Source organism: Sceloporus undulatus, chromosome 2, assembly GCF_019175285.1.
Source record: "Sceloporus undulatus isolate JIND9_A2432 ecotype Alabama chromosome 2, SceUnd_v1.1, whole genome shotgun sequence".
Classification (NCBI taxonomy): domain Eukaryota; kingdom Metazoa; phylum Chordata; class Lepidosauria; order Squamata; family Phrynosomatidae; genus Sceloporus; species Sceloporus undulatus.
This window is the reverse complement of record NC_056523.1, coordinates 127,257,108-127,271,824: the sequence shown is the minus strand read 5'-3', so window position 1 is coordinate 127,271,824 and position 14,717 is coordinate 127,257,108. Positions and strand designations below refer to the sequence as shown.

At 39.9% G+C, this 14,717-nt stretch overlaps 1 protein-coding gene across 3 annotated transcripts in view; it reads left to right on the top strand.

The window, feature by feature from the left end:
- SHISA6 (shisa family member 6) overlaps window positions 1-14,717 on the top strand; it is a 432,254-nt gene that overhangs the window by 382,257 nt on the left and 35,280 nt on the right. The window lies entirely within an intron of this gene.

The window sequence follows — 14,717 nt, the reverse complement described above, 5'->3', positions numbered from 1 at the left end:
TATGTTTTTGTATACATTTATGGGAAGAGAACGTTCATCAACTTTTCTTTCTTTATTGTGTCAGTCCTGGACTTTATTTTTTTGAGGGAAGATTTCAAAAGATATATAATCTTCTTGTTGCCATTTGGCGCTATTAGAAAATTACCAAAAGACATTTTTACACTTAATTTTAATGACAAACAGCTGAGAAGGTGCCTTTTAGAGTCAGTTCATGCCAAAAACGATGGAACCGCAAGAAAATTTTGATGCCAGAGTAAACCCATAGGATTGAAGCTGACTTGGGAGAAACGGAGCGGAGCCAACTTGGGAGAAACAGAGTGGAGCTGACTTGGGAAAAACGGAAGTGGAGGACCAGAAAGTAAGATCAGCAAAGTCTTTTGGAAGTTGTAGGCACTAGTAAGGAGAAAGACTGCATGGAAAAGTATAGTATAAGAAGGAAAGAGAAGGAGACAAAGAGGAAAAACAAGAATGCGACACACGGAATGAGGAGCTGAATGATGCTACTGCTCTCGGCACCCAAACTAGAGTCCGGTAATAGTTTATGCAATGGACTACAGGTCCCAGAATTCTAGGGGTCTAGTAGATACTTCCCTAAAAGGCACTTTTCACAAATTCTAGCCAACTTATTGATGTGACTGCTACTGGGCAAATAGTTGAAGAGTGACAGATTTTCATGATTTGTCCACAAACTTTTAATTTTGTAGAACCTAATTTGCATACTCTGCTGAAACAACATAGTGATTTACTAGCGGGATTGATGAATTAATTCTCAGTGGTAGAGATATCTCAGTTTTGGGGCGGCTTACTAAGTGGGAAGGAAAAGAAAGAGAAAAAAGGAAGATTTTCTTCTTCTTTTCTCTCTTTTTTTTTCTCCTTCTCCTGAGAGTTTTTTTTTATTGTAAGCCATAACTAAATGTTTAAAGGATAAACAGAGGCTGGATGGCCATCTGTCAGGGATGCTTTGATTGAGAGTTCCTGCATGGCAGGGGGTTGGACTGGATGGCCCTTGTGGTCTCTTCCAACTCTACGATTCTGTGATTCTATGATCCCCCTGCAATACTGCAATTTACCACTGTAACTGATAAACTGAGTAATTGACTCATCGCTGATTATAGGATTTACAAGTGATTACCACACATTAACCCTTCTTGGAGTTGGGAAATTAACTGTATAGATAAAGACTGATTAGATTGATCAGATTAACAAAGCAGGAGAAGAGAAGGGAGGAATTGATTCGGAAAAAGTCCCATCTGAATTGATTGACAGAACTCAATTGTAATTTTGGGTCTTTTGTTTTTAATATAAATATTGGAATATCACAAGATAAAAACTAATGGTTGAATTGTTGAATAACTGAATGGTAGAGAGTTTGATATCAATTAATTTGTAACAAAATAGAAACTGTCTCTTGGACTTCCTAGCCATCTCATAATTGAAAGATTTGGCATTTGATTATTTGGAGAACTGGCAACTAACCAAAGGTTTAGGAGTGGATATTATTTTGCTATAAATTAGACACAAGAAAGTTAGCCAATCATACATTGCCTAAGGAATAATATTCGAAATAGTGATTTAACTTCACGAAATTTAGATGGAGACAAGAAACCAAGCTGCCAGACTACAGTCCCAATGGAAGAGAAGACCTCCCTTCAAGCAAGCAAAGACAATGGAACTAAATCAACCCTTATTGGAAGAAATAAGGAAATTGATTAGACATAAAATGTCAAATCTAAAGGTAGAAATCAGGAAAAAGATCAGAGCCAAATTACAAGAGATAAATCATACAGTAGAAAAACTAACCAATGAAATCCTGGAAACAAAACAAAGAGTTGATCTCTCCTGTATATTCATGTTGATATGAAACTTTCTCTACTACATTTTTGTATACAACTACAACTATGCACTTGTTGAGCTGAGGACTACATCACAACATTAGGTGAAGTGTGCAGTCCAGTAGCCAATGGTTTTCCAATCTACATAGTAGGGTAGGAACTGTGAATCACCATAGCTTAGTTTACTTAAAAAGGCAAAACTATAGGGATTTGGTGTGTCTTTTAAAATGCTTACAACTTCATTTCTTTTTGTGTTATTGCTATGCATATTTTTTAGCTCCAGATACCAGATCTTTAGTCTTTCACATCCAGATGACAGTTGTAACCAGTTGAGTTAATTGTCTTATATTTTATGGTCCTCTGAAAGTCTGTCTTTTTTATTGGATCCCATTTTCCTAACCTAATACCTAAGATCTCCTTTCTTTTTCTTTCTTTTTATGTTTCTTAAAGTGTTAGATTTTCTTGTCCCTGATTCACAATTCAGGGTTGCTTTTCTTTCTGACTGTTCTTTTGGCTATTTATCTCTTCTTACTTATCTTCAGCTGACAAGTGTGGGATGTACTAGAGATTTCCCTGCCCCAAAGTCCACATTCATTGTTCACTTCAGCTTCTTGTTCTCAAACTGCATATAAATAGGATGGAGCTTTTGTCTTTCTTTGACTCATTCTTTCTCACATAAGTACGTGTGTGCATGTGTTGCCTTCAAGTTGCCTGTTGACTTATGGCAACCTCTTGAATTTCCTAGGGTTTTCTTAGGCAAGGAATACTCAGAGGTGGTTTGCCATTCCTCTGAAACAGAGCCTACAGCACCTGGTGTTCTCTGATGGCCCTCCATCCAAGTACTAACCAGTCATATCATTCGTGCTTCCTCTTCCTCTATCATTTTGCCATCTTTTCCTTGGGCCTGTAAGAGTCATTGCTTTCTTTGTACTGCCCCTTTGCAGTAGCCCTGGTATATTTGTTAGGCTCTAGCTTGTTGTTAGTATATTTGTTTTCAGCTTTGTAAAAAAAAAAAACATATGAATACATCTCTCTTCTTATTTTCCTGTGTACACTTGTCCCTCTACATTAGCTGGGGTTGGGGAATAAGACCCTCATCAATGTGGAAAAACCGCAAATAACAAAAACACTATGTTTTTATCTGAGAGGACACATCTCTAGGAATCTCTAGTTCCTCCAGTGCAATTCTGTGTTCAACATCTGCCAAACATAGAATTGCACAGGAGGAGCTACAAATGCCTAGTGAAGTGTTCTCTGTAGAAATCTCAAGGTCCTTCAGTGCAACTTTTGGTTAAAGTTGACCATAGAGTTGCGCTGGAGAACCTAGATATTTTTAGAAAGAAAATGTTAATAAAATCTGTGAACAATCAAATCCACAAAAGTCAAAGATGCAAATGAGGAGTAACAAGTGTGAATAGGAATTGTGTGTTTTTCTTTCCCTAGAAATAATTTTTAGTTATTAACTATTGTAACTATGCTATACCTCTGGGTTAACTATAACTTAAAGTGATTTGTATTTTAAACTGCTGTCTCTGTAGGATAATGGCTTGGAAGAACAAACAGCCTTGAAAAGGTTACCTTGGTACTTTGCTAAATTATCTCTTTTATTGCAGAGGATTGGCAATAGTGATTCTACCACTAAAATAACAAGTCATTTCCACTAACACAGTAACCCCAATATTTGTCCTTTCCATCAGCTCTGACAAAAGAAGAAATGCCAACAGCAAAATTGGCAGGTTATGTCTCACAGCAAGGCCAAATATTGATGCGGTATGTGGAAGAAATTAGACAAGCAAAAAGGCTAAGGTTTTTAACACCTTTCTTTAACAAAGTCACTGTCAAAAACACCTTCAACTTTTACAGCTATTGTGTAGCAAAGAACACAGAGAAGAAGTAAACAAGTACAGGTGTGGTCTAGGTATTTTTTGCAATCAATAACCACATAGTGAGAAATGAAGCTTTTGTTTGAAGTGGAGTGATGTGTTGGCTTGGGCTAGGCTGGCCTGATCTCATCTTCATACAGAGTGGATCAAGAAGTGGAGCCAGTTTATACATTCATAGAGCTTGGAAGAGTAGGGTGACAAGTGGGCAAAAAAGTAATTTTACCCATGTGTGTGTCTGTCAAAGACATACACGTACAGTACCTAATATTTGGGAGGAGCATGAGAAGCAGCTTTACAACTAAAATAAGGGGTGAGTATCACTGGGTGCTGGTGGTGACCTACACTGCTCAGAAGAGGGCAGAGTGGACTTCAAAAGTTATAGACCTATGAAAGGAGCAGGTATGTGTCAAAGAAGTCTCATCCCCATCCCATCTATAAAGTCAACAACCTTCATTAGTTTTTATTTAATCATCCTACATGTTTTATAGTAGGATTTCACAACATATCATTATTGAAAAATAAACATTTTTAGCTGTAAATATAATAATTTTATACAGGTGTTCCATAAGACCTGAAAATTATTTTCAGGGTTCTTCTATGTAAAATGTTCGAGACAAGTTGGTTTAAGGAGGTTTTTACCTCCTAATATGAATAAATATATCTACAAGTGTTCAATGGAAAAAATGAAGGCAGCTGTGTATATAATGTGGACAGCCAGCTTTTAATCCTTATTCAGTTCTCCCAAACACCCCCAAACACCGAGGCCTTCCGACTCTGCAGTGCTTTATCTCTGCTCTCAAAACAGTGAAGAAAAGGATCAGTCTCATCCGTTCACCTTCCCCGTTGGTAGTTGTACTGACTTGATCTGATCTGCCAGTTAAATCATTGAATTACAGTACATTAAGGTGATGACCATAAAAATGGGGAGAGGGATTCCCTCAAGGAGGAGCTGCCATCTGAGGGTATCTTGCCAATAGTCCACCCAAAATCTGAAAACAACTGAAAGGAATTACAGTGGTGAAAAAAAGAGAAAGAAGCTGGGTGTATTAAAATTGCCCACTACTTCAGCCCAGAAGCCCACCAAAGAAAAGAAAAGCTCTCAAAGTCTGGAAGAAGCGGCTTTGGGGTCATTCTGAGGCATTTCAACCCAACTGATAACATCACTTTTAATGCACATTGAGTGTATCTATACTACACAGTTATAGCAATCTGATAGCACTTTGTCCCATTTCCAACTTACAGAGTCCTGGGATTTGTAGTTTATTGATGGACGTAGAAGTCTTTTCTCTAACCCATTTCCCTAGAATCATAGCATTGGAAGAGACCACAAGGGCCATCCAGTCCAACCTCCCCTGCCATGCAGGAACTCACAATCAAAGCATCCCCGACAGATGGTCATCCGGCCTCTATTTAAAGACCTCCAAAGAAGGAGACTCCACCACACACATCCCAGTTTTCATCTGTGAAATGTTGGAAGGTCCATCCTACCTCTTTCTCCATCCCTTTCTTCATACTTGGCAAACAATTCCCATCCTTCAATATTTTCCCATTCCCTTCTCCCATCATCTGCTCTTCACAGTGCATACTCCACTTTGCATCAGAATAGAGCTCAAGCAAACAAACAAACTAAAACTCAACATTTCAAAATCTATTGACTCCTCATAATTCAAAATTCAGGGTTTGTTGGTTTTTGTGTGGCTGCTGTTTTACACTGATGCCTGACCTCAAAAATTCAACATTCGTGAAGTGAACATTAGTATGGAGAACAGTTTGCAAGTGAAATTCACAAGAGGAGACTTTAGGAGGCAAATTTATTTCAATTCTACTCAATGTTCTATATCTGCACACAAACAGATTTGGATACAAGCATTTAAATCACAAGCTTGTGCTTCTTCCTGTTCAACTCCAGCTGGTCTCTTGTTTGTTTGTTTGTTTGTCATCCCCCTCCCCTGACACCCGTCTGAGCCTTTCACACTGTTTTTAAATTATTTGCAAGGATTTTGTTATGAAGAAAGTGAAGAGGAAAGAGGGAACAGCATCCAGAATTAAATCTCTCTCTCTCTCTCTCTCTCTCTCTCTCACACACACACACACACACACACACACACACACTTATTTTTAAAGCATTTGAGAAGACAATCAGGCAGCTGGTAGCTTCCATGTTATATTGGGGCAATGAGTATTTTGTGTCTGTCATTTGGTCTGCACTTAACCATCTCCCCAAATTAGCTTCATCCCCTTGCATGATTCCTTTAAAGTTCTGACGAAAACCCAGAACAGATAGCCTATCTGACTGACAGGAGAGCCACCAGATCCCATAACCTACTCATGATCAAGAATTCCAGTGGTTTTTTGTTGTTGTTGTTATTCAGTAGTCATCCATTTAGTGTCTTCATGACATTCTCACAAAGAGCTGCAGAATTATTTGTTTGCAAATACTGCATCCATTTGATTTAGCGTTCCATCAGGCCCCAGAAACTCCTGATGAGATTATTATATTGATGAATGTTTGCTGTAGGCGAGTGAGCAAGGAATCATTGTACAAACATATTTAGACTAGGACGGTATTAAGATTTTAGGCAGGTACCTACCATTCAAGTATGGAGGAGTGAGTGAGTCATACAGCATGGATACACTCAGCTGATTGACTGGATAAAGGCAAGACTTCTTTTTTCCAAGCATGGCAAGACCACTTAGTATGCAGAAGGTACCTGATCTGCTCAAACTTAAAGTTCATAGCAAATATCTACAGGAGCCAAAATTGAACAGTAAGCCAAACTGAAATGCGCTCCTTTGAGCCTCTTTGTTAAAGGATTTCTCCAAGATACTGTTGAAAGTCCTGCTCTGAATAGATCCAGAAATATTAGGTTCAGACAGGACCACTGTAATGCACTTTGTGCAGGTTCAATGAATATTTTATTCAATGCATTTTTAAAATATTTTAGTCAATTATTTTACCTTTTATCAACTGATCTAACTGATCAATTGATCTCCTGGAGCCCTACTTCATTTCTGTTCTGACTTTGCCCTGGAGTATATAGCATGCTCCTGTCCAAATGTTGCTGGGTTGCAAGCCCCAGATAATGGCAGTGAATCCTGGGAGATTCCATCTAGAGCATGATTCCCACCTCTAGTCTAGCCTAACTGTCAGGGTCTGTGTCACAAGGCAGTGTAGGGACATGCTTTCCAAATTTGTTTCACGTTAACTGTAAAATCACTCTAGTCCCAGGTTGTATTTTGATACCTATGACAGCTGAGAATAACAGGGTATACAGACTGGCAATGAACGCTGACCTGGGGTGGAGTAGGAACATGGCATCTGCTCGATGCTTGACCCGACTCCACCCCCATGCTGGCATGATGCCGTGAGCCACACCAGACAGTGGGCAGCATCACAGCGCTCCTCTGGCACTAAGTACAGATGACACAGCGCCAATGGAGCACCGAAAAGCCAGCAGCTATGACACCCTTTTCGTGGTGCAAAAAAGAGCTGCTTTTTGCAGCTCCTTTTTCACCATGGAAACGCCAGATTGAGGCCGTGGCATGTAGTTGCCACAGGCCCAATCGGATGCTAAATCGGTCCTCTGCAAGCCACTCCTTAAGTGCAACCTGTACAGCCTCTACGTTGCACTGAGTTCAGTGAAACATACTTGTGAGTTATTGCATATATTACCATGGCACTACATACTACAGTTGTGTGCTCCCATGAGGCAAGAAGCTATGCAGATGGCAAGGTTTCTCATGTTGGACAGGCTTTTTGCCGAGTAGCCAGACTAAGTGTGCCACTGGTGGAGGATCTCTCAAAGACAATGGCAGTAGCAACATAGCTAACATTTGTTATGACATTTACATTCATACATTTTTAGTGCATCTGATGAGCTACAGGTAGACCAAGTCTACAAAAGCATATACTACAACCTCTTTTACACAGATAGTCTCAAAGGTGCTACAAGATCCCATTACATATTTTTAGTACAGTACGACTCTAATATCTCCAATTTCAGTATCCATGGTTTCACTTACCCATGTCTGAATAAATACATCCTCTCTAGGCATTTCTAGGTACTCCAGTGTGATTATATGGTATGCTTGGGCTGGAAGTTATTTGTCTCATTGAAAATAATAGTTTTCTCTATCATCCGTTATTTCAGATATCTAGAGGTGGTGGTCTTGGAATGTAACCTCCATGAATATGGGGGCCACACTGTACTGTGTAGAACAGGGCCCTAATTAGGAACAAGGAGTGATTTCTTTTTTTAGTAACAGTCATAAGCCAGGCTTGAAGCTAGCTCTCAGCCTCCCTCGCAGAGATTTGATTACTCTAAATTTTATTTGAATTTCTGATTAAGAGGTAATTGTTACTTAGCAAGGGGTTGCATTTATTCTGATCTATCCAACTGCTGTTACCCTAATTATAAATTAGGTCAATCCAGGTTGATTGTGCCTGCCAAGAGGGCAGGGGCTTATGAAGGCATAAAGAGGCTCCTCAGGTAAATCATTTGACTACTCAGAAAGCTGCAGCACTTTTTAAAAGTTATGTCAGGCCAAAGGTGTGTGACTTGCACACACAGTGGCATTTCATCTCTGAAAAATAGGACAGAGACATTCAGAACAAATGTGCTTTCCTAAGTATTTAAAATATCAAACGGTAACTGATTACATTTCATAGAATCTAAGTCGCAAAAGATGTATTACTCTTTTTATAACAGAACGGAACTTTATTGTGTATCCTTGCATCATTTCTGCCTTTTCTCTGTTTCAAGTTAAACCCATGGATTGATGCGTTTTAATACTTAAATATGGTTTACTATTAGCCAATAGGATTGCAGTTGTTGTTGTTGTTGTTGTTGTTATTATTAACACTCAAGAGTGGCTTACAAATTAAAACACATACAGTACAATATACCTAAAAATATACTGTCAGAGCAACACACTACTCGTGGTCCTTCTCTGCTGGAGTCTGCAGTGCCGTCAGTACCTATAACTGCACAAAGTGCCAAAGAAATACTCAAAGTCTTCACATTCTATTTACAGAACTTTACTGCAGAATATACAGTATACAGCACTATATACACAACAACGACTCTCCAACCAAACATTTACTAATAACAATAACCCACGCTGTCCATAGGTCATGCCAATATTTATACATGTTGTCCATAGCATGATCTCCTCATACAAGTGTCTGCAATTGTCCACTTGCTATGGACAATATGTATAAATATTGGATTACTTCAGGTTAAGTATTTAAGTGTGATGCACAATTCCAGTCCACTCCCTGGACATTATGCTTTTCTCAGTTCCAGGAAAAGCAAAACAAGATACTGCCATTCCAATAGATATCAGGCCTCCAAATAGGGAACAGGCAAGCTAAAAGCATAGAGCAATTCAACAGCACTGTCAATTTGGTTGTTTAAATTCAGTCCAGTGCTGTGTCACATGAATGTAAGGAATCAACACAGGCTATCTGATGGGACAGAGAGATGATCACTGTGGGCAGGGTCCAGAAGAAGGAAGTAATGTGTGCCCTGATGCAGGACTGGACTTCAAGACCTCAATTTGTGCACAACGCCCTCCCCACACACACACACCCAGGACACCAGTAAACTAGGGGGAGGATTTGAAATGTACCAAGCTGGGAAAGGAAATTAGGTCTAAAACCCATTCTTGAGGGCTGTACAAACAGCCCTGAAGGGGCGGCCCCCAGCCCCTTCTTCAGCCAGATCAGGGCTGTGGCAACATCATGGCGCAGCCCTGGTCCAGCCTTCCGAGGGCACAAAAAGGAGCTGCAAAAAGCAACTTTTTGCACCCTCGAAAGGACACCATAGCCGCAGCGGTACGGCTATATGGCACCCCTTTGGTGCTGAGCCATGTGGACACAGCAACAGAGACATGTCATGATGCTGCACACCATCTGGAGTTGTGCACTCGAGGGGTGCGGAGTCAGGCAGGCGTTGTCAGGACGCTATGCCTTGACTCTGCCTCCAGGCCGGCCTTTCAGGGACTAAGTCCCCATTAGGCCCATTGAACCCATGAAGCTCATATATATATTGACTTCTCCATTCAATAATTGTGCCCTACCAATAGGATTCAGGCCTTAAACTCTCTAAAGATAACTTCAGAAAAGATCATACATTTGCCATTGCAATCTATAGCATTCAGCTGGAGTATTGTATGCCGTTTTCTCTACCATCAGCATAACAACAACTCAATGTATTAAAGATGTCACCATCCAGCATTCAGTGAAACAGATTAAACTTTCCAAATCTTAACTGATCAGTTTCAAGGGGCTCTCCATCTATTCCTTTCAAAATATCTTTTTAACCACTTTTGTTCCCATTTTGCCAAAACTCTCCACTGATTTTTTTTAAAGTCTGATGAAATTTTTAAAAATTATTTTAAATTAAGTTTTTAAGTTTTATTTTATTATAAGTTTTTTTTTAAATGCTGAATTTATATTCGTGGAAGTTGTCTTGAGGTATGAAGTTGTCCCATCAGTGTATGCTATCCAAGCAGCTCACTGAATCAAGTATAATACATTTTAAAAAGAAATACTTAAAATAAAACAACAGAGGTAAGAGAATGTGGCATAAAAACCTCCTTTGCAGAAGAGGAGAATATAAACAGTGGGTGTACAAGGGAAGTGGAAACTGCCCCATTCCCAAGTTTCTATTGCTCTATTTCAACTTTCCTGTCCCCCTCCATTTTCCTTAACTGCTGCCTTCCTTCTCTCCCTTTGAGCTTTACTTACTTGCATGAAAATAGTTCCTCAAAAGCAGGAATGTGTCCGTCCTGATTTTGGTCACATTTGTTCCACATACCCTCCAACATTACATAGATGAAAAAGGGGACAGGTGTGGCCAAGCAAAGTCATAGTATGATCAAGATGGCAAAGTTTATTAATGAGGAAGAGGGTGTAGCAGTTTGCCTTTGCCTGAAACTTCTGGGAAAGGCAAGATCCCACCATCCTCTCCTCACTCCCCCCCCCCCATACCTTTGCACTTTAACTTAGTTTGCATCAATTAAAGCAAGCTGGGGAAAAAGGAGGAGGAAGAAGAGAAAACCTTGGAAATTTTAAAAGCAGCTGGAAAAGTGGGTTGGCAGAGAATTAATCAGGACTGTCCCTGACAAACTAAGAAGTTTGGAGGGTATAGTCCTATAATTATGTCCTTCAGACTTTGGCAAATATATATTGGTCCCTGTAGAGGAGGAAAGGATGCATTCCTTTTCTGCCATCAAAAAGTTTATTTATTTCATATAAGCAGATATATGTACATCCAGATAGTGAGCAAGTGATTCAGAATGTTCTCTGATACCACTTCTGTCAAGAGTGTAACTGCCAAACTTGAACTTACTGCATTTTCCTGGAAGAGAGCTTCCCTGGACCAGCTGACAGCTCAGATGAATCCTGTAACGATGACACTTCAACAAACCTTACATGATTTTGACATCTTAGAAATCCAATGATAGTATAAATCCAATGAAATATAAGTCTGTATAAATAGGATCTTGGTTTTGATAGTTTTTATGGTCACACATTTGCTTTCAGTACCCTCCAGGCTTTCCTTATTGTAACACGTTCTGTTTTTTACAGAGGCCATGACAAGGCCAATATTTGGTTCATTTGTTTTATAAATAACTAACCTTTTCTCACAGTCCTGAAGTTTTCAGCCAATGAATTGAGTCATAGCAATGACTGACACACCTTATTTTAGGAAAATGAACGTCCTACTCCATGTTAATACCATTGTTCTGGTCTTCTCAGGTAGGAAGTGATTGCTATTTTTTAAAAATAATAAAGTTTAATGTAACTGTGATTTGACAGTAGTATGTCTAACACACCCACAGCCTTCTTGAATATACCAGGAAAGGCAGATGTTCATAATCTTTCTAATTCAGGGCTTCCTCCCCCCATGCCCCCCAAAACACAGCAAACATACCAATAATAATAATGATGATGATGATGATGATGATAATAATAATAATAATGCAAATAAAATCCATTCTTGTTGTATTCATGTTCCAGGAGGTGGGCTGAGCTGAGCAACTGTGGATTATGCCAGACCTACAAAATCTGTACTGTTATACTCATTTTGTTCTCAGAATTTAGAGTACTGTATAGCAACCACATAATGTAGACTTGTTCCCAGACACTATCTGGGCTTTTTCCATATGCAGAATGTGTAGTCCTCAAAGGCTCTTTTTGCAGTTCAGCATCCCAGTGATGCAAAAGTTATTTTACATTGCATGATGTGAAAAGTGGTGAACAACAAGGTGAAAAATGGAATGAAAAGTTTGGGTTCCTAAAAAAAAACCCGTCTTGATCAAACATAACCATTTCTCCTTTCCCTGCCAAAAAATACTCCCAACAGGCTTACCCCATACATTGCACCAAGGCTAGAGAAATTGTTGCCGTGGCCCACAAGCCCAAGCCCATTTTTAGGGACCTTAAACACCGCAAAGGATTCTTAATTTTTCAGTCTTTTTTAATTTAAAATGTCTGTTAATTCCTAAGAAGTAGGGGGACAATTTTGCCACATATATGCCCCTCCTTGGCTGTTTGAGGCCCCAGAACAGTCTTTTTCTAATAAATAAGTAAACTCCCCAGTTATGTGCAGTATTTGGGGGATGTTGTGGAAGAAGACATCTTGTACTTCCTTGCATAATGCCCTTCAGGTGGAGCATGCAATAGCAGCCAAAGTGCCCACGGGTGACACTCTACAGGCAAAAGTGTTCTCACAGAAGGGGCTACCATCCCATTCTTAGCTGTCTTCTGCCACCTTTTCCATCTGCAGAAGCATTGGAGATGAGCAGCAGCCACTCAGATTTGTATTCTATGACTTAATTAAGCCTCCCTCTGTAAGTCCAGACTTCACCAGGATAGCTCTGAAATGGCTCAGAGTGAAAAAGACATATAGGGAAGTGCTGCAAAATCCTCCCATGTTGAGTTCATATTCCCATGAAAGCATGCGAGAATGTGGTTCCTGTCTGTGGTTCTGGGTGTTAAGCAGAAGAGACTAAGACCAAGGGAAGAAGAGGAATCAGTTGGAGTGCAAGGGGTTGAAGCTGAGCAGCAAAAGACCACTGACTAGCTTCCAGTCCTGGGGGCTGGCCTGCACAACTTTGTTTTTGCTTTGGTTGGGTGATAGGCACAGATGGTCTCTGCCGAAGTGCTAAATGGAGACTTTGACCATTCCTAATCACATATCCAGGGAAACTTGCTCACCATCCAGCGGTCTCCAACATAGGCCTTTTTGCCTAACTTCAGCCAGGCTTGGCAGATCCAGTGCAGACCACTGGTTAATGCAATATTCGCCCTGAGGAGATGGTGACCTCAGATACAGGAGCAGTTCCTCTCTTCCTCCCCCCCCCACCTCCCCATTTCCCTCTCCCTCCCTCCCTCCCCCCATATTCTACTATATGGTTATAGCTTTAACTTTTAGAATCAAGGGAGTTTAAATAAATAATAAATGTTTTTTTATAAACCGCTTTTTTCAGGATCAAAGCGGTGTACTATCAATAAAAAACAATACCGTGAATAACATATTAAGAATACACATTAACACAAATTAAATCCAAAATGTTAGGTAAAAAACATATAATTTAACATAATTAAAATCCTAAATATCAGTACATCACAATCAATAGGGGGGAAATGTTATTACAAGGAATTGGGAGGGTAGGCTTGTAGGAAGAGATGGGTTTTTAATGCCTTTTTAAAGGCTTCAACCGTTCCACTAAGACGGATCTCCTCAGGTAAAGCATTCCAAAGAGAAGGCGCTACTGCTGTGAAGGCCCTTTGCTGGGTAGTCGCCAATCTCACCTTAGGATAATTGAGTAGTAATTCACCAGTTGTTCTGAGAGTGCGGGGTGGATTATGCAGGGAGAGGCGTTCCCTTAAGTAACCTGGGCCCAAGCCATTTAGGGCTTTAAAGCTAATAACCAACACTTTGTAGTGTTTGTAGCATTTCTGAGTTTTCTTTCACCCAGAAAGTGCAGTTGCATTCAGATCCTTTTGGTGAGCCTTTCCATAGTCAACCATTTGGCCCCTGTGTAAACACATTGTAGACTATTTGATTTAATCCAGCATGAATCTTCTTATGTTTTTAGAGGTGGGGAATCAGTTGTTGGACTCCCAGCACTCACCAGTCCCAGCCAACAGTGGTATAAGACAATGGGAGTTCGAGCCTTTTTAGAAAAAAGGATGCTCTTGAGTCAACAACATCTGGAAGGCATCAGGTTCCCCACTTGTTTTAGTGTGTATTTCATTTCTGCACTTTGAGCAGAGCAGAGAATTGACTAGGGATGATGGGATTGTGGTCCAACATATCTAGAGGACTGACAAAGGCAGATACAGAACCATACAGTGGATGCCACGTACATAGTAATTATGACAACAAATAACAATTCTCATTAAACACACAGAGACATACACACATAAGTGAAATAGACAAATGAAGCAAATGCCAGAAGACTGTGCTGGTTTGTTATGATTAATAGAGAAGGTACTACTCCCCAAAATATAGCTCATCAAGAGGGAAAAAACTTATAATATATGTAGCAGCTGTTCCTTCCAGTGAAAAAGTATAGAGCCCCTAAGCTTTGCTTTCCACCTACATGATGCATAAGGATAACTCCCTTGAGCCATTTCAGTTTATCCTTTGGTGTTACTAAGTATTGGGCAATGGGTTTCAAGGTGACCTATCATTTGCAGCCTCACTTCTGATTTACTGCGTGGCAAAAATAGAAGCTTCTCTGACTTTATGCAAGCCCATTAGATAAACATGGGGTGCTTGCTTAGAGATTTTAGGTCCTTTAGGTTTAAGGCACAGCTTGGGTCCAAAACCTAGAAATAGGCATGTATATTTCATCTCCACTATGTTCTACAAAATGTCTGTTTATTTGCCAGAGCTTGGAAAAGTTACATTGGAGAGTTAGAATCTTTTTTGTTAAGCCCATTGAATCAATTGGACTTTCCTCCGTATAGACTCAGCAATCAATA